Source organism: Mauremys reevesii, linkage group 2, assembly GCF_016161935.1.
Source record: "Mauremys reevesii isolate NIE-2019 linkage group 2, ASM1616193v1, whole genome shotgun sequence".
Taxonomy (NCBI): domain Eukaryota; kingdom Metazoa; phylum Chordata; order Testudines; family Geoemydidae; genus Mauremys; species Mauremys reevesii.
Window position 1 is genome coordinate 26,129,801 of NC_052624.1, and position 21,454 is coordinate 26,151,254.

Below are 21,454 nucleotides of genomic sequence, written 5' to 3' on the forward strand. Positions count from 1 at the left end.
AATTGATTTCAATGATGTCAAAAACCAGGGGACAAACAAATTATCTTCATGTGTTGATTATTATATGAAAGAATGGGTTTTAATCATGTATTTGTTTTAAAACTTGGCTGGAAATAGAAAACATCCACTGTCTTTCAATTCCTTTAACAGATAAACCATTTTAAGAAAGAAAAAATATATAATTGAATATTCAGAAGCATCTTTCTCCTCTGCAGGGGAAAAAAAACAAACAAAAAAAACCTTAAATTAAATTCAGAGATCCAGCACTTACCCTCTTGGCCTGTACTTGCAAATCTATTTCACTATATGTCTCATGAAGGGGGCGGGGGGAAGGTGTGAAAGTGACCAACTCCCTCGTGTTTACGAGAATGGTAGGAATGAAAAATGGAAAGATCTGCAGGACAATCCCACCCCACTGAGGAGAGGCTGAGAGAACTGGGCTTATTTAGTCTGCAGAAGAGAGGAGTGAGGGGGGATTTGATAGCAGCCTTCAACTACCTGAAGGGGGGTTCCAAAGAGGATGGAGCTTGGCTGTTCTCAGTGGTGGCAGATGACAGAACAAGGAGCAATGGTCTCAAGTTGAAGTGGGGGAGATCTAGGTTGGATATTAAGAAAAAAACTGTTTAATTAGGAGGGTGGTGAAGCACTGGAATGGGTTATCGAGGGAGGTGGTGGAATCTCCATCCTTAGAGGTTTTTAAGGCTCAGCTTGACAAAGCCCTGGTTGAAATGATTTAGTTGGGATTAATCCTGCTTTGAGCAACGGGCTGCACTAGGTGACCTCCTGAGGTCTCTTCCAACCCTAATCATCTATGATGCTATGATTCTATAAATACAGGCCTCAGGAAACAGATAGTCCATTTTGTACTTGCCACAGTGATGCAACATAATATGATGCTGTTGTTTTGGTTGTATTGTCTAAAGCTACAAGGCCAGGTTATTTGGCCTGTTCTGCTTCCTTTATGGCATTTAAATGGCACAAAGGGAGCAGACTTGTTTAATGAAGTTCCAAGAAAGTATAAAGCTGGCATACTCGGTTCTCATCCCTCCCTCCCTGCAGAAGGCATGGGAGAGGAAGAGTGGCCAGAAAACACTTCATTTTGCCAAATTAATCCCTAGCTGGCAATTGAATCCTTAGGGCTGGAGCCAGGCAGAGATCCAGGAAGCTGTAGAGGATCTCATATAGCACCAGTGCTCAGCTGAAGCTAGCTGCAGCAGAGATTCTGATCCAAAAGATTTACTGAGAGAGAAATATTTACAGCTAATTGTAGTGTGTGTGTGTAATATATGTGAAAGTTAAATAAAGAAAAGTGTTGATGAAACTTTAAAACTGAGAAATCTAGCACTCAAAACCAGGGAATTCCAAAAACAAACTTGAATATCCCTTAGAGTGGATGGTATATGTTAAATAAGAAACAGAAATACTTTGGGGGTTACATTTAAAAGGAAAACATGGAATAATGGCAAGTTAATGCTACACTAAAAAAATATATTTTTTGTACTTTCCTGGCTTTTGAGTGCTTGATTTATCAACTTTGATCTTATACTAATGCTGTTCTTTCTTTTGCATTTAATTTCCTAATTTCCCTGGTACTTTAAAGGAAAAAGGTGTCAATGAGGGGAAAAGAGAATAAGAAAAGATGAAATACCTGATACAGTGAATAAAACTTTTATACGTGACATACCACGATCTATATTGTCTATCCCAGATATTTTTACCCAAAAGCTAATTTAGAAAGGTACTAGAATGTTTTAGATCATTGTAGTGAAACTATTTTTCATATGCCTCTGCTCATAGAGCCCAATTGGCTTAATGTCACTATTGTACCAGTGCAGGAAAAAATAGCATTAATTGATTATTAAAACCTTTTAAAAATCTAGAGTAGGTTTTCTAAAAAAAAATGTATTTTGTTGTCTAATATTTCACAATGTTCCAATTAGGAATAAGTTGTCGATGGCACTACGGGCATTCCAATTTCCCAGGAGTGGTCCTGGGAACAAGATCCTCCACTGGTATAAATTGGCACAGCTCCACCATGGACTTATATCAGTTTGCACCAACTGTTCCTCCAGAACTGATACACTGAAATATATGAAACATTGAATTTGCCATAGATCCAGGATTGATTATAGCAAGTCCTGGACCACAAGCCAGAAAACTCCCACTATGTGGAATATGTATATGTATGTGAAAGGAATATTTTTGTATTTTTATTTGAAAAATTGTTATATCAGCTAAAAAGTTTGTAATACTAGTAATAGTTCTGTCAGAGATGGATCAATGGGCAGAATGCAGGTGAGTAGATAAAGGTTGTAGATTAATGTTGTCTATGGTCATACAGTTTATTCAACGGTTGCAGAAATAATGTATTATATGACTATCATTATACATATGTGAGACCGACAAACAAGCAGATAGGTTAGAATTAAACAACTCAGGATAAAGAGGACCTGACATTAGTCCCACTCCTGAAATCTGCTTTGTAAACAATTGTCAGTGTGACACTATTTGCGTCCTTTTTCTGTATTTCATCACTCTCATGCCCACCACCTGGAAACACTGGAAAACAGCCTCAAAGTGCAGCCAGTAGTTCCATCCTATAGTGGTTTCCTAGGTAACCAACAGACCAGTACAGAAACAGACTGACAATGTGGAAGGAAACAAAAACAAAACAAATAAAGCCCTCCAGCATCTAAAAAGCATAACAAAGATTCCTATACTGAAAATGATACATTGTGAGCAAGATTCACAAACAGGAAGCATTTAAATATCATAGTGTTGAAGCCTTTAAATTATTTCTCTCCAGCAAGAAGGCAGAGTTCCCTTTACAGAAAAGTATTAATTAGTAGTAGTAGTAGTAGTAGTATTGCAGAAGCATTGAAAGACCCAAACCAAGATCAGGGCCCTATTATATTAGGCACTGTCCAATCACATAATCAAAAACCATTCCTTATCTGAAGATCTTACAGTCCAGAGCCACAAGATAAACAAAAGATGGGAGAAAAGACGTATTACCCCCATTTGTAAAATGGGGAATTAAAACACAGAGAGATTAACTGAGTGACTGAAGGTAACACAAGAAGGATGTGGAAGAGCCAGAAACTCAGTTCAGATTTCCTGAGTCCTAGTTCAGTGCCTTAACCACAAGGTCATCTTCAATGACATTCATTTTGTGAGGCAAGAAGTTTCCAGAAAATAGGAGGATTTTTAATGCTATAGAATGTTTTTTTCTATGTTTGCATCAGAAGAAAGAGAAAAAGAAAGGGATTACATATTTTGGAATACCAAAAGTGATACAATTAGATAAACTTTATGATGGCACCTTTGTGTGACCTTTGGCAAGTCGCTTAACTTCTCTATGCCTTAGTTTTCTCATCTGTAATCAGGATAACAATACTTACCTGCTTTTGTGAATCATTTGAAATCTATGTATGAAAATTCTATATCAATAGAATTGCTCATTATTTGTATTTTATTTTATTAAAGTGAACTGAAATACCTTTGTATTATTGCTGCTCAATAGTTATTGGTAGCAACACCAAGCGATTAGGCCACATGGTTTGTATGATCTATAATACAGATCAGCCTGAGCAAAGGTAAAATCTAGAGCTGTCAAGCAATTTAAAAATTAATTGCAATTACTCGCACGATTAAAAAAAGTTGCATTTTGTCAAATTTGCAGTGTTAAACAAACAGCATGTGCTCTGTCATCATCTGAGACTATTATAATATGAAATATATGGCAGAATGATGGTAAAACAGAGCAGGAGACATACAATTCCCCACCAAGGAGTTCAGTCACAAACTTAATTCATAATTTTTTTTTTATCGAGTGTCATCAGGATGGAAGCATGTCCCCTGAAACAATGGCCAAAGCATGAAGAGGTATATGAATCTTTAGCACATCTGGCACGTAAATATCTTATGATGCCAGCTACAACAGTACCATGCGAATGCCTGCTCTCACTTTTAGGTGAACATTGTAATTAAGAGGTGGGCAGCATTATCTCCTGTAAATGTAAACAAACTTGTTTCTCTTAGCAATTAGCTGAACAAGAAATAGAACTGAGTGGACTTGTAGGCTCTAAAGTTTTGCATTGTTTTGTTTTTGAACGCAGTTATGTAACAAAAAAACTACATTTGTAAGTTGCACTTTAATGATAAAGAGATTGCACTACAGTACTTGTATGAGGTGAGTTGAAAAATCCTATTTCTTTTGTTTATCATTTTGCAGTGCAAATATTTGTAATAAAAACAATATAAAGTAAGCACTGCACACTTTGCATTCTGTGCTGTAATTGAAATCGATATATTTGAAAATATAGAAAAAACATCCAAAAATGTTTAATAAATTTCAATTGGTATTCTACTGTTTAACAGTGCGATTAACCACAATTTTTTAATCACAATTAATTTTTTTGAGTTAATCACATGAGTTAACTGTGATTAATTGACAGCCCTAATAAAATCTAACACTGAAGCATATTTAGGGCAAAATGCACTGGGACAAATTCTAACCCCTGTTATTTAGGTACAGTTTCCTTTAACTTCATTAGGAGCTGCACCTCTGAAACTGACAGCAGAATATAGCCCTCTGCATGTAAGGTATTTAACTGCAATCCATATATATTGACGTGTATGTAGCTTGCTGGACTTGCTAATGTTGGTTTTCAGTAAGTTTTGGAACATAAAGGAAGTTCCAGAAGACTGGAAGAAAGCTAATGTTGTGCCAAAATTTCAAAAAAGGTAAATAGGATGACCTGGGTTATTGTAGGCCTGTCATTCTGACACTGATACCAGCCAACATGATGGAGCAGCTGTTTTGGGACTCAACTAATAAACAGTTAAAGGAGGATATGATTAATGCCAATCAATATGGATTTATGGAAAATAGATCCTGTCAAACTAACTTGATATCTTCTTTTTGGATGAGATTATATGTTTGGTTGATAAAGGCAATAGTGTTGATGTAATATACTTAGACTTCTGTAAGGTGTTTGGGTATCACATGAAATTTATATTTGATGAAATATAAAGTTAACATGGCACACATTTAATGGATTAAAAGCTGGTTAACTGATAGGCTGCAAAATGTAATTGTAAATGTGAAATCATCATCAAACGGGTGTGTTTGTAGTTGGGTGCCACAAGGATAGGTTCTTGGCAATACATTATTTAACATTTTTATTAATGACATGGAAGAAAACATAACATCATCATTCATAAAGTTTATAGACTGACACAAAACCTCAGAGTGTGATAAATAATGAAAAGGACAGGTCACTGATACAGAATGATCTGGATCTCTTTGTAAGCTGGGCACAAGCAAACAATATGCATTGTAATATGACACAATGTAAATAGATATATATAAACAAAGAATGAAGGCCATACTTAACCTATGGGGGACTCTATCCTGGGAAGCAGTGACTCTGACAAAGATCTGGGGGGCCATGGGGGACATAGGCGCTGACTTCTCCTTTGCCCAGTGTGTGCTCGACCCCGCCCCACCCTGTCCCCGCCCCTGTCCTGACTCTTCCCACCCCTGCACCTCCCTCACCCTGCCACCATTCCACCCCTTTCCCCAAGTCCCCGCCCCTTCTCTGTCTCCAGTCCCAGAACACCCACAGAGTCGGCGCCTATGGTGGGGGATAATCAACTGAATCTGAACTCCCAGGGCAACACCATGGCCAAAAGGGCTAATGCAATCCTTGGAGGTGTAAACCAGGGAATCTTGAAAAGGAGTAGGGAGGTTATTATACCTCTGTATTTGGCAGGGGTGTGACCACTGCTGGAATACTGTGTCCAATGCTGCTCCCAATTAAATAAAGATGTTGATAAATTGGAGAGAGGTCAGAGAAGAGCCACAAGAATGATTAAAGGGTCAGAAAACATGTTGTATAGGGATAAATTCAAGGAACTCAATCTATTTAGTTTAATAAAGGAAGATTAAGGGGTGATTTGATTACAGTCTATAAATACCTACATGGGGAACAAATATTTAATAATGGGATCTTCAATCTAGCAGAGAAAGATAGAACAGGATCCAATGGCTGGAAGTTGATTCTAGAGGAATTCAGACTGGTAATAATGCATACATTTTTAACAGTTAGAGTAATTAACCAGTGGAACAACTTACCAAGTGTCATGGTAGATTCTCCAATTTTTAAATCATGGTTGATAGTTTTTCATCAAAGATATGCTCTAGGAATTTTGGGGGGAAGTTCTATACTTTTGTTATACTGGAGGTTAGATTAGATGATCACAATGATTCCTTCTGGCCTTGGGATCTATGCATTATTTCCTGTCCTGCTGGTGTAGTGGTGGGTCTCACTGGTTTTTTTGTTAGGGGAGACTGACAGGACACTTGTATTTGTGGCATCTGATGATGTCTTCATTCCCTTGAGTACCTCTTTGTCTTTTATTGTGTCATGATGAGAGCTGTGTGATAATGTTTGTATTGAGAGCAGAGCCAGGACTTTTTTGGCTTTTCTCCAGTTTCACTTGACTGCAAACATTGCTAGCCGTTAGCCATTAATATTTTCGTGTTGCTTCTCTGTAGTGAAAAGCAGTTTGCATAGTCCAAGTTTTTCTTAAAGTCTTCCTTATCATTTAAGGTGGTTGCCCTCCATTAGGTGGTTCCTGATGATGCTAACACATTCCAATCTTTGTAGAAATGGAATTGGATTTTGGACAGGAAGCTTCATGAGTCATGACTCAGAGCTGACCTGATCCAGTGATTGACAGCTCGATTTAAACATCTTCCCACCTATTATACTCTAATTAATTCTCAATAAAGAAATGCAAAGGACACATTTTTCTGTTTTGTTTTTCTGTTAGTGTTTGGCAGTGTCTCAGCACTCATCAGTTATGTGCACTAAAGCTTTGGGTAGCCTCCTCTAAAATTCCTGTCAAATTGTTGGCAGGAAGAGAAGAGCTGTTATTACTAATGGGCCAGATTGTGCCTGGGTCTTACAAGGCTTTGCAGTAGAGTATGGTTCCCCCAAATAATTGTGTGGCTATGCAACACCTGCCTAAATCTCAGATCCAGGTACAGGTGGGGAAAGTAAGTGCTGCATGTCCTGTACATCTTCCTGTGAGTGAGGGGGTAGGAAGAAGGTGGGATTCTGCCTCTCCCCCATACACCCGCCCAAGGGTGGGGTCAGTTAGTATAGTGCATCTGGAACTGGGCAGATGAATTAAACCCTCTCCCAGCCCTCTAAGTAGCTCCAGAGAATTGTGCATGTCTGAGGCTGAATTCCTTCTGGAGCTGCTCCCAGGGCACCTAAAGGCTCAAATGAGCTGATTATTAACTGAAGTATTAGTTTAACGAAGGCTGACAGTGTGCTCAGTGCTGTACAAAGATACAATACAAGAAGGCTGTTATCCACCTGCCAGAAGCTTACAGTCTAGTTCAGACCCAGAGAAAACACTCCAGACACCCATAATATACCTTGTAGTATAAGGCTGGGAGATGAACGTGAAAGCCCAATTTCTTTTTGAAGCATGTTGTTGAGGAGTTACAAGGACTCTGAACATTTTCAAGTAGATTACAATGAACAGAAGGACATAATGCCTCAATAATTATATTCAAATAATCTATTTTCATAAAATTATCTCTTTGAGATGATGGATCTAGCAATTAAATAAGTGGAACTGGAAATATGGAGTTATTTAACTAGCTGTAGCTTTTTTTGTGTGATAAAAGATGATAAAAACAAAGTGACTCCACTTCACCTAACATCATCAAGAGTGAAAGGTCTAACTTTATTCAGATGTAATATCTGTCATGTACAAAAGACACTGCATAAACTTCTTTCTGTCCCACCCCCACCCTGATGTTCCATTCCCTACTATTTGCCCTTTGGCAATTACTGCAATTAACGTTATTCTTTGGCAGGCTTGCAGGAAACGCTACTGCTTGCATTTTCACTATCACTCTGGTGAGCTAGATTGAAACTGAGGCTCCACTATATTTGAAATCCACTATATCAGATCCATGCACCCACGTGGAGTCCTAGTGTCTTCAGAGAAACTCTGTAGAAACACGCTCAGGAGTCCACGCTATTAGAACTTGATGCTAGATAGGAACCATTATTATGGGAGGCAATAATTGATTATTACATGACTCCACAGAATTTAGATGTTGATTTGTATTAGCTGGGGCCTATCTCAGTTTCGTTTATTCTATTGACCACAAACCCATTCCCATTCATGAATGCTGCTATTATAATGTATCGCTATTTAAAGAGCTTCTACTTTACAAAAAAAATCTTAAAGGTTCAAAGTCTTCTCATTTACCTTGGCTAAGAGATAACGGAGTGGTGCAATTTAGGGTGGCAAGAGGGTTTATAACTGTGTGACAAGACTTTTTAAAGAAATGGAAATATTAGGCTAAATATCAGGAAGAACTTATTACTGGTGAGATCTATTAGGCTTTGTAATAATGTCCCTGAAAAATGGTGGATCCTGCCTCTATCTCAGCAAAAATTCTAATGATCATACATGCATGATACAAAGAATTATGGATCTTGTGTAGAATATGCCTTAGCAAGGCAATATCCTCCAAGATCCATTCATTAAATTTTGAATGGATTGAACTTTGATGCCTTGCATCAGCATGTGATCCTTGCACTTTTCTTAATATAGAACTTCTCTACATGTAGAGTTAGTGCACTGCAAGCTCAGGTGTAAATCTGTAGCACACTAGCATGCTGCTTACTAACTGGCCATGTGGACTCTACTGCCATGAATTAAAAGTCCTCTAGTGTGCTTTCATAGATTCCAAGGCTAAAAGGGACCACTGTGATTATCTAGTCTAAACTGCTACATAACATAGGCCATAGAACTTACCCAAAATAATCCCCAGAGCATATATTTTACGGGGAAAAAAACCTATCCAATCTTGATTTAAATGTTGTTCGTGATGCAGAATCCACCATGATATTTGGAAAATTGTTGCAATAGCTAATTATTTTTACTTTTAAAAATTTATGCCTGCCTGAATTTGTCCAACTTCCACTTTCAGACATTGAATCATATTATACCTTTCACTGCTAGACTGAAGAGCCCATTATCAAATATCTGTTCTCCATGTCGGTACTTTTAGACTGTAATCAAGTTACCTCTTAACCTTCTCTTTGTTAAAATAAGTAGATTGAGTTCCTTGAGTCTACCATCATAAGGCATGTTTTCTAATCCTTTAATCGTTCTCATGGCTCTTCTTTGACTTCTCTTCAATTTATCAACGTCCTTCTTTAATTAGGGACAGCAGAACAGGATATTCCAGCAGTGGTCACGCCAGTGCCAAATACAGAGGTAAAATAACCTCTCAACTCTTTTTCGTGATTCTTGTTTACATTTCCAAGAACCTCATTAGTCGTTTTGGCCACAGTGTTGCCTGGAGCTGATGTTCAGCTAATTAATCAGCATGACCCTCCAAAACTTTTCCAGAGTCACTGCTTCATAGAATAGAGTCTCCATCATATAAGTATTGCTTACATTCTGTGTTTCTATACATATACATTTACATTTAGCTATACAGTATTATAATGCATATCGTTTGCTTGCACCTCATTTACTAAGAGAGCCAGATTATTGTGTATCAATGACCTGTCCTTTTCATTATTTACCTCTCCCCCAATTTTTGTGTCATCTGCAAGCTTTATCAGAGATGATTTTATGTTTTCTTCCAGGATATAAATTAAAATGTTAAATATCATACGTCAAGAATCAATCCCCATAGGACCTGACTAGAAACACACCTGATCAATGATGATTCGCCATGCCTAGTTAAATATTGAGAACTATGAGTTGGCCAGCTTTCAATCCATTTAATGTGTGCCATGTTAATTTTATATTTTTTTTCTAATTTTTTTAATCAAAATGTTGTGTTACACCAAATCAAATGTCTTACAGAAGTCTATTATATCAACAGTATTACCTTTATCAATCAAATTTGTTATCTCATAAAAAATATCAGGTTAGTTTGACAGGATCTATTTTCCATAAACCTATGTTGATTAACATTAATTACATTATCCCCCCTTAATTCTTTAAGAATTGACACAGGAGTAGGTCAATGTGCTCTGAGAACATTCAGCACATAGTAGCAGCGTCCACACAGCCAGTTAGTCAGTAGCACACCTGTGCTCTATAGCTATATACCACAGCTTGCCATGCAACATTTCTCCATCTAGTCAAACCCATTGATTTATAATTTGGGACTTTTAAAGTCCAGATCAGACAAAACACTAGACAATGTACATCCCTGATCTAGCAAGGAAATACGCTTGTAATCGATCTTTTCCATCTCTAGGTTTTTTTGTTTGTTTGTTTCTGTGATACATAAAAAAAATTTTTGGCCAGAGTGAAAATGATTTAAATAAAATTATTTTTATTGAAAAAACTTAGGCAGAAGAACAAAAACTTGAAAGTAACAAAAGATATTTCTTATCACTGAAACAGAGTCTCTTTCTCAACATCGCCTTTGAAATTTTAAATTTCAAATCTCATTTTGAGGCAATTGGACTCACTAAAATCCATCTGATTCAATTCTCTTCTCAGTGACGCCTCTGTACATTCCCAGTAACTTGATTCCAATGGTGGAATTAATAGGTATTTAGATTTTAAAAATATCCAGCTAATTTTTTATGGAAAATTGTGGTTTCAACAAAACAGACCTGTTTTCCTCAAAAATATATTAATCAGAAAACTGAAATGTTGGGGGGTGGGGGGAGGGAAAACTAGGACCAGAAGTGTTTTCATTTGAAATTGTTTGCTCTTTTGGCTGAAATTGTCTCAGTTTTAGGCAGTTTTGTATATCCATTTTCCAACTAGCTATAGCTCAAACCCATTGCAAGTCAAATCACTTGGGGATATTTACTGACTGCAGTGGAGGTGGATTACACTCTTACACATGTGTGACACAGAGCAGACTTCAGCTTGAATCGACTGTAACAGTGCACAGTGACTAGCCAGTGCAAATCAGGAAAGCAAAAGTGAGATCCATGCCATCTTTTCACATCATCCCCTAGCCTGTGTTCTCCGCAGTTTTGCAGGACTAGACCTATAACTCTTGACACACAACTGTCCTTTTCTGTATTACTATGTTGAAAATTTATCCTTAGGAATTTTGTAATGAAAAGTCTTTTAATTTCCCACCCCAGGGAACAATAAAAAAAGATCTGATCAGCTCCCAAGTTCACGCATTACAGAAAAGGATGGGTCTATTTTATCTCATTAATTTCAAGTAATAATTTTCAGCATCTTGTATACAATTCATATATAAAACAAGTGCTGTGTATCAAATTATTCATTAGATGCTAAACCATGTCCCTCTTGCCCCAGTCCACACTAGCTGCACTGCAGATTGTGATTAAAGAAGAGCCACTGTAAATAGGTGAAGCAGTGAGTTTAATACTGTTGATTCACCATATCTCTTGTGCTCTCACTTAGTGATTTTTTTATACATATCTGCAGGCTGCCCAAATATTCTTTTCCTTTCCTCTGTCTTATATGATATATCTCCTCAAGGCAGGCTCCTTCTGAGGTTAGAATTGCCAACTTATCTTTCTTTGTGGGTTCTCATGGTATTACAGGTATTAGAAACAAAATATTTTCTCCTTTTATTTTTAACTTGGTAATTATATATTACAGTTTATCATGGGATCTTCCTGCTATTTTCAGTTGTTCTCATATTATATTTTCTTTGAAGAGTGTTCAGTATACTCAGACCCAGGCTTAACACTTTTGTCCTTAGCTGACGTACAGTGAACATTTTAAGTTCAGGTATTAAAATTTTAAGAGCTCATTAAAGACTTTTTTAAAGAGAAAAGTCATTCACTTATATGAAGCACATGTGCCCACTGATGATCCAGCGGTGGAATAATTATTTCACATTTAGCAACTTATGTAACCTTGCATTCAGAAATTCAAAGGTAATTCTATTTTTATAATATTTAGTTCTTTGTCACAGTTAGCAGCACAAATTATGTAAAAGAATTCTAGCAATACAAGTTATAGGGTCCCGGGGGCCAGGTAGAGAATTACTAGGAACATGGAAATTGCCATACTGGATCAGATGGTTCTGATTCAGTTGGTTTGTCTAGTATTCTATCACACATTGATCTGTGCCAGATGTTTCAGAGGAGGTTCAAGAAACCCTGAAATAAGCAGTTATGGGATACCCTGTGCCTACAGAAAATTCGCTCTTAAATCCCAATAGTTAGAAGTTGCCGAAAGCCCTGTGAATTTATATCCCTTTGTTATTTTATTAATATTATCACTCTGGCTAGTCATGGGAATGCCTAATTCCTTTAAAAATCTATTTTAGGTACTTATATGGCCACCAAACTCTTAGTACAGTAGAACCTTAGAGTCAGGGCCGGATCCAGGCATCAGTGGAGGCAGCACATGCTAAGGGGCGGCATTCCAGCCATTCTTGGGGCGGCACAGTCCGAGCGCTTTTTGTGTGTGTGTGTGTGCTTGCGGCGGGAAAAATGGTAGAGCTGGCCCTGCTCAGAGTTACAAACATGAGAGTTCTGAACTGACCAGTCAACCACACACCTCATTTGGAACCAGAAATACACAATCAAGAAGCAGCAGAGACAAAAATAATAATAGTAAAAAAAAGTACAATGCAGTATTGTGTTAAACGTAAACTACTAAAAAAATAGGGACAGCAGCATTTTTCTTTTGCATAGTAAAGTTTCAAAGCTGTATTAAGTCAATGTTCAGTTGTAAACTTTTGAAAGAACAACCGTAACATTTTGTTCAGAGTTACAAGCAACCTTCATTCCCGAGGTGTCCATAACTCTGAGGTTCTACTGTATCTGAACACCTCACAGTCTTTAACTTATTTATCCTCACAAGTCCTTTTGAGGTTGGGAAGTGCTATTATCTCCATTTTACAGATGGGGAATTGAGGCACAGAAAGTCAAAGTGATTTGCCCAAGATCACACAGGAAATGTATGGTGGAACAGGTATTTAAACCCCAGTCCTAGTCTAGAATTCGAATTACTGAGCCATCCTTCCTCTTTTGAGCTTACAAAGCACTTGGCCTCAGTGATATCTTGTGATAACGAATATCACAGGCTAATTGTGAATTATGTGAAAAATATATTTCTTTTTTCTTCCTTCAAATGGAAAGGGACTAATATAGTTTACTGGCACTGTCTTCCAATGGACCATATCATTGCACTGATACTGGCTCTGAAATTAAGGGGGAGTTCTGTTTAACATCTGAGAACATGATTTAGTACAAGGAAATTGATATACTTCAGTTTTAGGCATGGTTTTCCCTTAAACTACTAAACTGAAATCATCTGGCATTTTAACTAAAATGAAACAAAATCTTAGTAATGACTAGAGCACTGCAAAGTTTTCCATATAAATACTTTTTTCGCCAAAAAATACAGATTCATGTTGACTGAAACAATTTGCAAATTTGGGCTGATTTTGGCAAATTGTTTCAGTGGGAAAAAATCAGAAATGTTGACTCAGTCCATTCAGATGAACAAAATATTTGGATTTTTCATTTTGGAAAATTGTTTTGCTTTGGAATTTCCATCAATTTTATTTAAAAAGCACTTAAAACAAGCAAAATATTTCCTTTTGGGTTGAACAAAAGAGATTGTTTGATTAAAAATCTTTTTGTTTTCATTTTGGGTAATCCAGAAATGATTTTTTTTTCAGTTCAGGCACCAAACTGGAAAATTGGTTATTTGTACAGCTCAACTAATGACCCTGGATAATTAATTTCAGCTAAAGTTTCACAGATTATCTTCAATGCACGAAGAACAAGTGTACGTCAAAGAGTTTGGTCTTTTTTTCCCTAAGACCTCAGAAGAAAAAGATAATAGTTATCACAAATCCACAACAGATATATAAATAAATTGATGCATAATTCGTGTAGTGACAATAGACTCATAAGGTCACATGTTCCCAGGACTTGTGCTCCATAAAGGATTGCCTTACTGCAAAACCTCCCCTGAGATGAGTCATAGAATCATAGAGTTTATGGCCAGAAGGGATCACTTAGCTATTTAGTCTCTCTGTGCCTCAGTTCCCCATCTGTAAAATGGTCATAATAGCATTTTCCAGTCTCACAGGGGTATTGTATGGGCAAGTGCATTGAAGATGGTGGGTTGCTGAGATACTAACATGACAGGGGCCAGGGAAGTACCTAACATAGATGGATTGTTATGTGTCATATTCTCCATATGCTTTGTCAGTTTGCTCCTGTTTTATTCTATACCCTTATTAAATCAATGTGGATGATGATCATGCTAGTCTAGCTACTAATGTCATCTATCAAGTTGCTACCATGGTGCAATTTCTCTGCTGTTTTCCAGAGTTGCACTGGATCAATAATGCAAGATTGTTTAAGCACACTTGCCTTCTTTCCACCTGGAGCAAATGGTTTGATAATCTCTGTGAAGAGATAATGACACAAGCTGCTGACTACGGTTTTAATTTTATTTGATTGATGGATTCAGATTTCAACTATGCGGTATCAATCTACACAAATCCACCCACACTTCAGCTACCACATTGATATGACTTACATTTTCTTTTGTACTTCATCCGAGAGTAAGGATGGGTTTAAAGTTCAGTAGAATAATAGCTCAGCAGTCTAACACATTATTCTACTTAGCAGCCCACGCCTCAGTTCAAAATCCATATGAATTTTCCTAGCTACAGGCGCTGGATGTAAAAGTGGAGAAGGGTGCATCAGTTACATCTGTGGGAGTTCCGAGTATCATGTTGGCCTGGGGAGTCCTGGATTTTGCAGAGAGGAGTTTTTGCTACTGAATGTAGCTGGAGATATACAGGATTGGAGTAGTAGTAACCTGCAGATACCTGATCTATGCCTGCCTGGTTAGCACTGCACCCTGCTTTTTTGTGAGGCATTTGATGCTAGGATGAACAGTTTGATCTGGGCATCTTACATCTCTCACAGTTCTGGCAGATACATTTTCTCCTTCCATGGTCTAGTCTCACAGTGGATCAGCTGTCACTTCAGTAGCAAGTGTAACTAAGAAATCATTGATAGTTCACATTCGGCAGAACCAAAAGAGGCTTAAAGGAATAAAAACACTTCCTATTCAGAACTTACTTTACTACACAAAAGACCGGGGGCAGGAGAAGAGAGGAATGCCAGTAACTCCTTGAAATGCCAGCTTTCCTTGTCCAGACATAAATAGTATCGGACCACAATTGTCTCTGACAATAGTGTGAACCTATGTTAGCAGAGTGCAGATTTATCCTCCACAGCTTCACCATCCTGGGCTGAAATACAGATATCTAGTAGTGCAATATTTGTCTTTTCTTCAGGTATTACTAACAATGTTCATTTTCTGACATCTTGATGGCAGGTGAGACTTGACATTGGTTCTGTGACCTGAACATTTTGGTCTTGGGTTAGTAATTCATTAGAGAAGGCGGCAAAGAGGGAAGAGTATTTTCCCTCACTGTTCTTTCTGATACACACAAAGTATTGTTATTCTCTACCTGTTCATTTCAGCTCTAATAGTCTGCCTGCCCTAGCTGTGAAATGAAATCCTAGGTCTCCAATTAAGAGTCTACCACATGAATCTTGAGACTGAAAAGAAGCACAAACCCTTGCTGATATTTTCAGTTTTAGATTATGCCTTTAATGGTGATGACCTTTCCCAGTACATTTCTTAAATATTTAAATCATGAGCCAGAATTAATGTATTTTAGGTTTAAATTACCTTTATGTAAGACTGCCATTTGAATTGGTCTTTATGATAAATATAAAAAAGCCAAGGCTGATCTGAGTTACTCTGTATCAGAGATCGGGTCCTGTGATTAGAGCAGGTGTCGGGTCTAGACCTCAGAGCAGGAATTGGTAGTCAGGAATGGGAGCCCAGGGTCACAGCTGGAGTAAGAGGCCAGATGCCAAAGCCCAGCATCAGAGCTGAAGTCAGAAGTTGGAAATTGGAGTTGAGGTTCAAGACCAGTTATCTGAAGTGGGGTGAGGCAATGGCAAGGCAGGAGCAAGGCTGCAAACAGGCAGGCACAGGAGCTAACATAGCTGTAGACAAATGCTTTGAGCAGCCGCTGAACTGCTGGTGTTGCTGGGCTTAAGAGCCTGTCTGATGACTCTTCCAGCCTATTACAAGCCAGGCAGCCTATTACAAGCCGTCAGTGCTTGTTAGGTTTCCCAGAGACCAATCACTCCTATAGCTCAAACTAAGTATTCAAATTGCCCCAGAAACAGGCTTCATTCTTCCAGAAGCAGAGATACCCAAGCCAAGGAGTCCCTGATTAGCGGGCTGATAATCAATACTTCTTGTGCTTGGTCGGTGGGGTACGACGGTGGGTGTAGCAGAAGTAAGAACCAATGCTGATTTAGGAACCCATGAAATTTGTTGTGATCACCATTAAATGTGTCAGGTGTGGGGAGCTTGGGCTCACAGGGAAGAGGGGTCGGAGCTGAAGGTGGTGCAGCTTGAGCATGCAGGACCGTATTCTGCAACTGCAGGGTAGCAATCTGGGCCTGCAAGGCTGTAGGGCTCCCACTATCTCCATAAGAGAGAGAGCAGCCTTTGTAGTATCCATGCTTGCTGTATCCACTCTAGTTCTCTTATTGCTCGTGCTGGCACCGCTCAAACTGTCGGGGATTGGGATGTATCAGGTCATGACCAGTGATTAGAGCAGGAGTCAGATCTAATGGTTAGGACAGGAGTTGGTAGGTAGGAATCACAGCCTCGGGTCAGATGCCAGAGACCAGGGTCAGAGCAAAATCAGAAGTCAGGATCAGAACCCAGGGTCACGATTGGGTTACCTGAAGTGAGGTAAGGCAGGGGCAAGGCTGGGAGCAGGGCTGGGATCAAGTAAACACAAGAGCCATCACAACCATAGATGAATGTTTGAGAAACTGCTGAACTACTGCTGCTGTTGGGTTTAAGAACTGGTCTGCTGACTCTTCCAACCAATCAGAGGGCAGTGTAACCAATCAGATAGTCTATTACAGCCCAGTTGTGCTTGCTAGGTTGCCCAGAGACTGGATCTGCTGCAGGGCCTAATTCCTGGCATGCTGGCATAAATCTAAAGCATCTCCATTGAGGTCTGTGGAGTTACTCCAGATATACACTTGAGATCTGGATCTAGCACCACATAATGCAGTATTAGTAACTGTAGCAGGGAATATTTTAATAAAATATGAGTTTTAGATAGATAATGTTCCTTTAATTTTTAAATTATCTGTTGCTCTAGATTAGCTGTCACATCAAACTCAGTTTGCAGGGTATCATTTAGGGACATTGTATAAATTTAGGGACATTGAAAAAAGAAGATGGATGCATTTAAAAAGAAAACATATAGAGCTAGTCAAAATCAGCCCAGCTCTATTGACTTCAGCTAACTTTCTGGCCCTTACAGGATAGCGCTGAGCAAGACTGTTATATTTTAAGGAGAAACTATTTGCAATATTTTTATAGCACTTTGACTAAGGATACATTAAGCAAGACACCTAGTAGCCTTATCTATTTTCCCACATTACAGACTCATTTCTGAGTTCTTCTTTCTAGCTTGCTCTTTACATGTGTGTTTGTGTGATAGTCATGATTTTGGCCAACAGCCTAGGAATTGAACTGGGGAACTTCCACAAATGAAAACATGATTCACTGCATCTTGATATTGAAAGCCTAGCTTTCTGTGGCTGTGAGCTGTAACAGGCATGTTTTTTTTCTGTGGATTTGGCACATAGTAGAAAATGTAACACACACTGAGCACTGATTGACATTTGCAATGGATGGATGGAAAGCAGAGATTTGTGCTCGATGTCTAAGTTTCACAGGCTGCTTTTTAAAAATTAAAAATGTTTGGTTTAAAATGTAAGCTGTAGAACTATTCTAGTTACTCTCTAAGAAAATTCTTAAATTCAAATGTTTTTAAAGTCTCTCATTAGTAGATTTTCCCATTTGAAATGTCATGCAGACTGCAGCCAATGCAAAAAAAAAAAAATCAATATGACCCTTGCAACCATTGAAGCAAAAAATTTTCCTAGGACAAAAGGGGACATGTATGATCTGTCACTGTATTTTAAAATGTAAGATATGCATGCATTAAAATAGAAAGTGTAAAACACCATAAATGTACGCTCCACTGTACTATAATCAAGCAGTGCCCTGAAGAACTTACAGTCGAAAGACAGAAAGGAAATGAACTGAGCAAACAAAGCAGACTGTACATTGACTGGCCATTAGCATTTGAACGTTTCTCAAAAAGGGTGAGTTTTTAATAAGGCTTGTAGTAGTTCGACTAACAGTCTCTGTGCTAATAAAGTAAATAGAATTTGGGCAACACATTTTTACATATATGTACTCAAGGGGGTGAAGGAGGAATTAAATTATAGCATTCCTTAATGTGCTCACATGATGGTCATAAGAAACACAACGCTCAAGTGAGCTCTTTACACACATTCGAGGCAAGAAAAGTCAAACAGGAATTTCAAAAATGTGTAAACGTGCAAAGAAACAGCTCTTTCCAATTTTTGACATACTGTATCAGGGATAGAGTGTCATTCCTGTATCTGAGGGTACACCTTGTTTATAGCAGGTCATTAAAGGCTTGACCCTGCACAGTGCTGCTGAGCATTCTAGTCCTGACTCAGTGGAACACTTAAACACATGCTCAACTTTAAGTATGTGAGTGATCCCATTTTTTTTTTGGTCGATTTAGACAAGGAAATTATTTTAATGGGACTACATGCATGCTAAAGTTAAACACATGCTTATGTTCTCTGCTGAATTGAGGATAGAGTTCTTGGTCCTTGAGGTGGTTGGAATTTTTTTGTCAAAAGAATTTTCTGTCAGATAATTTCATTTCAACAAAACTGAAATTGTTGTGGGATCATATAAATTTTTGACAAAATTTCATTTAGAAGAAAAACTGGAAAAAGTTTTGCAAGTGACAAAATGTATTGTTTCAACTTTTTCTAAATACAAAAATGTGTTTTTTTCTGCTTTTGAAACAACTTTTCATTTAGAAATGTACTTTATTTTATACATAAAAAAAATCATGAAGAATTCTTTTTTCTTTTCAAAATCTTACATTTATTCATGGGATGGTGTCAAGGCTGATTCCCCAATCTGGCACTGGCACTTTGAGTGCAGATGGTGGGGGCCTGCAAGGATTCTAATAATTAATACTGGCCACTCCAGGCTTGTATTAAACTCCCAAGGTTACAGCTTTTCTTTGATCTTAGCTGGGTAGATGCTGCCACCACCCAAGTGCAAAAACCCCTTTCAGAACCCAGGAAGGCGCTCTTGGGAATTCCTTCTTGTGGGGTACCCTCGAGCCCTTTCACCACCTCCTCCCCCGAGGGAAGAGCTGAGAAAAACAACAAAGGAAATCATCTGGTGCCACCAGATAATTAAACAACATGTGCACAAACCTCTTAGGACAAAATCCAATCCTGTTTCTAAAAAAAGGTATATTTTATTAAAAACAAAAAGAAAGAAAATACATTTGAAAACTCAGGCTATTGCTAGATTAAAAAAACCCACAAGAATTAAGCATCAAGAATAACCTTCTTGAGGTTCAGCTTAAAGGTTACAAGCAAAACAAAAGCATTTGGGGTTAGCACAGAGGAGTCCACAAGCCATAAAGAAATAAAAAGAAATAAACCTACTTGTATCTTCCTAGACATTTCCTGATTCACTTACATATCTGGGGGTTTTAAGTGAGTAGTTTCTAGATATGACTCAGATGATTTTTCATACATGGTTTACAGCATAGTTCCTGCCCTGCCCCTGCTTCTCCCTGAGAACAACAACAGACAGACAAAGGGGGAGTTTTTTTCCGAATTTAAAAAAAGTTCTAGCCTTCCCGTTGGCTCTTTTTGTCAGGTGCCCACTCCTTTCCTTTTACCTATGCAGGGTGACTTTTTAACACTATATAGGTAAATCAAGTAGAGAACAACTACTAAGAGGGATTTTATAGCTAACTGGCTGGCTGGGTGTCCATAAAAGGGAGCCCCCACCCTTCATTTATCACAAATGGAAAATCTGTTTTGCATCCAGCTTGACTCAGCACCTTGCAGAATCAAGCTCTAAATCATAGCAGTGGCAGACGAGAATAATAAAAAACACAGCTTCTCCTCTTTTAATACACATTTCTTCTTCATTTGTTCTGAACATTAGATTGATAAGTGAGAATTTATCATATTATTCTTGTCTACCCGCCCCTTCCTTTGAATTTTATATTTACTTGCCATATTATGTTTTCTGATAAAGCAGGGCATGGTTCAATACTCACTGAAGTCAAAGAAAGACTTCCATTGACTTTAAAGGGAGTTGGTTCTGGCGGTTTGTGCTTTTAGACATCTGGGCACTTGGTTTTATTTATTTTCGGAATATGTCATGTAGTTTAATATAAGGATATCATAGAGCTATTGAGAAAGAGAGAGAGGAAGATTAAAAAGGTCTTGCTCCATTATTATGCCTTCCAGAATGGTCATCACTTCTGCTGTGTTCAGCTCCTCTCCTCTCCTTGTTCCACTTCAGAGCCCCTCTTCAGTATTAATCTGTTTGGAGTAACTGTTCACTTGCGTAAATGTATCCAAAAAGATACCTATAATGTATGACAAATGCATTTTAGGAAGAACTAATTACCTACACCAATCTAACTTCCCAGGACAGTGATGTGTTAGTGGCATCTTTCCTAAAACAGGGTATACAGTCAGACTTCAAGATAATTGCATGTCTTATCTCAAGTTCTCCTTGCTAAATTGATATTTAGAGATGACTACTGAACTGTTCTTCTAAAGCCACAAATCTAAATTAACCTCAAGTACAAGAGAGATTTCAGGGCTCTGTATTAGGAGTCCAGTACAAATGTAGACGTTAAAAATCTCCTTAATCCAGGATCCCTTATCTTAATTATTTTTCTTATCAAAGTAAGCATAAAGTTTGCAAACAATACACCAAAGCCCTCAGACTGGAACTTGTGTCATCCTGCCCCCACCCCTCACTACTTTCTCATTTTCATTGAGAGATATGGGAAAGAGATGTTTCTCCAGGTCCCTGCTGGAATTCAAAGTATTATTCTTCTCTCTATCCTTATGGTTCTATGTCCTGGGTACCATGCTTCCAAGTGGGGGAAACTTATCTGTTCAATCTGATTTTCAGTAAAATGGAGTTCTCTGGCTTCACCCCAATGCCTAATTGTGCTCTCCTCACACCATGACAATTTTAAATGAAGCAGAGCGACTACCATATTGAATATGACAGACGCTACGTGTATACTATGAGTTAGAGGTGTGATTCCTTTGCTCGTGTACACATACTCACCCTAGCTCTCAGCAAGCTAGCATGAGTATAAATAACAGTGTAGCAGCAACACAAATGGCAGCAGTGGCGACAGGTCTGAGCTTGGCCAAGTACAAAACCCACCTGAAACCATGGGTACATACTTGGCATG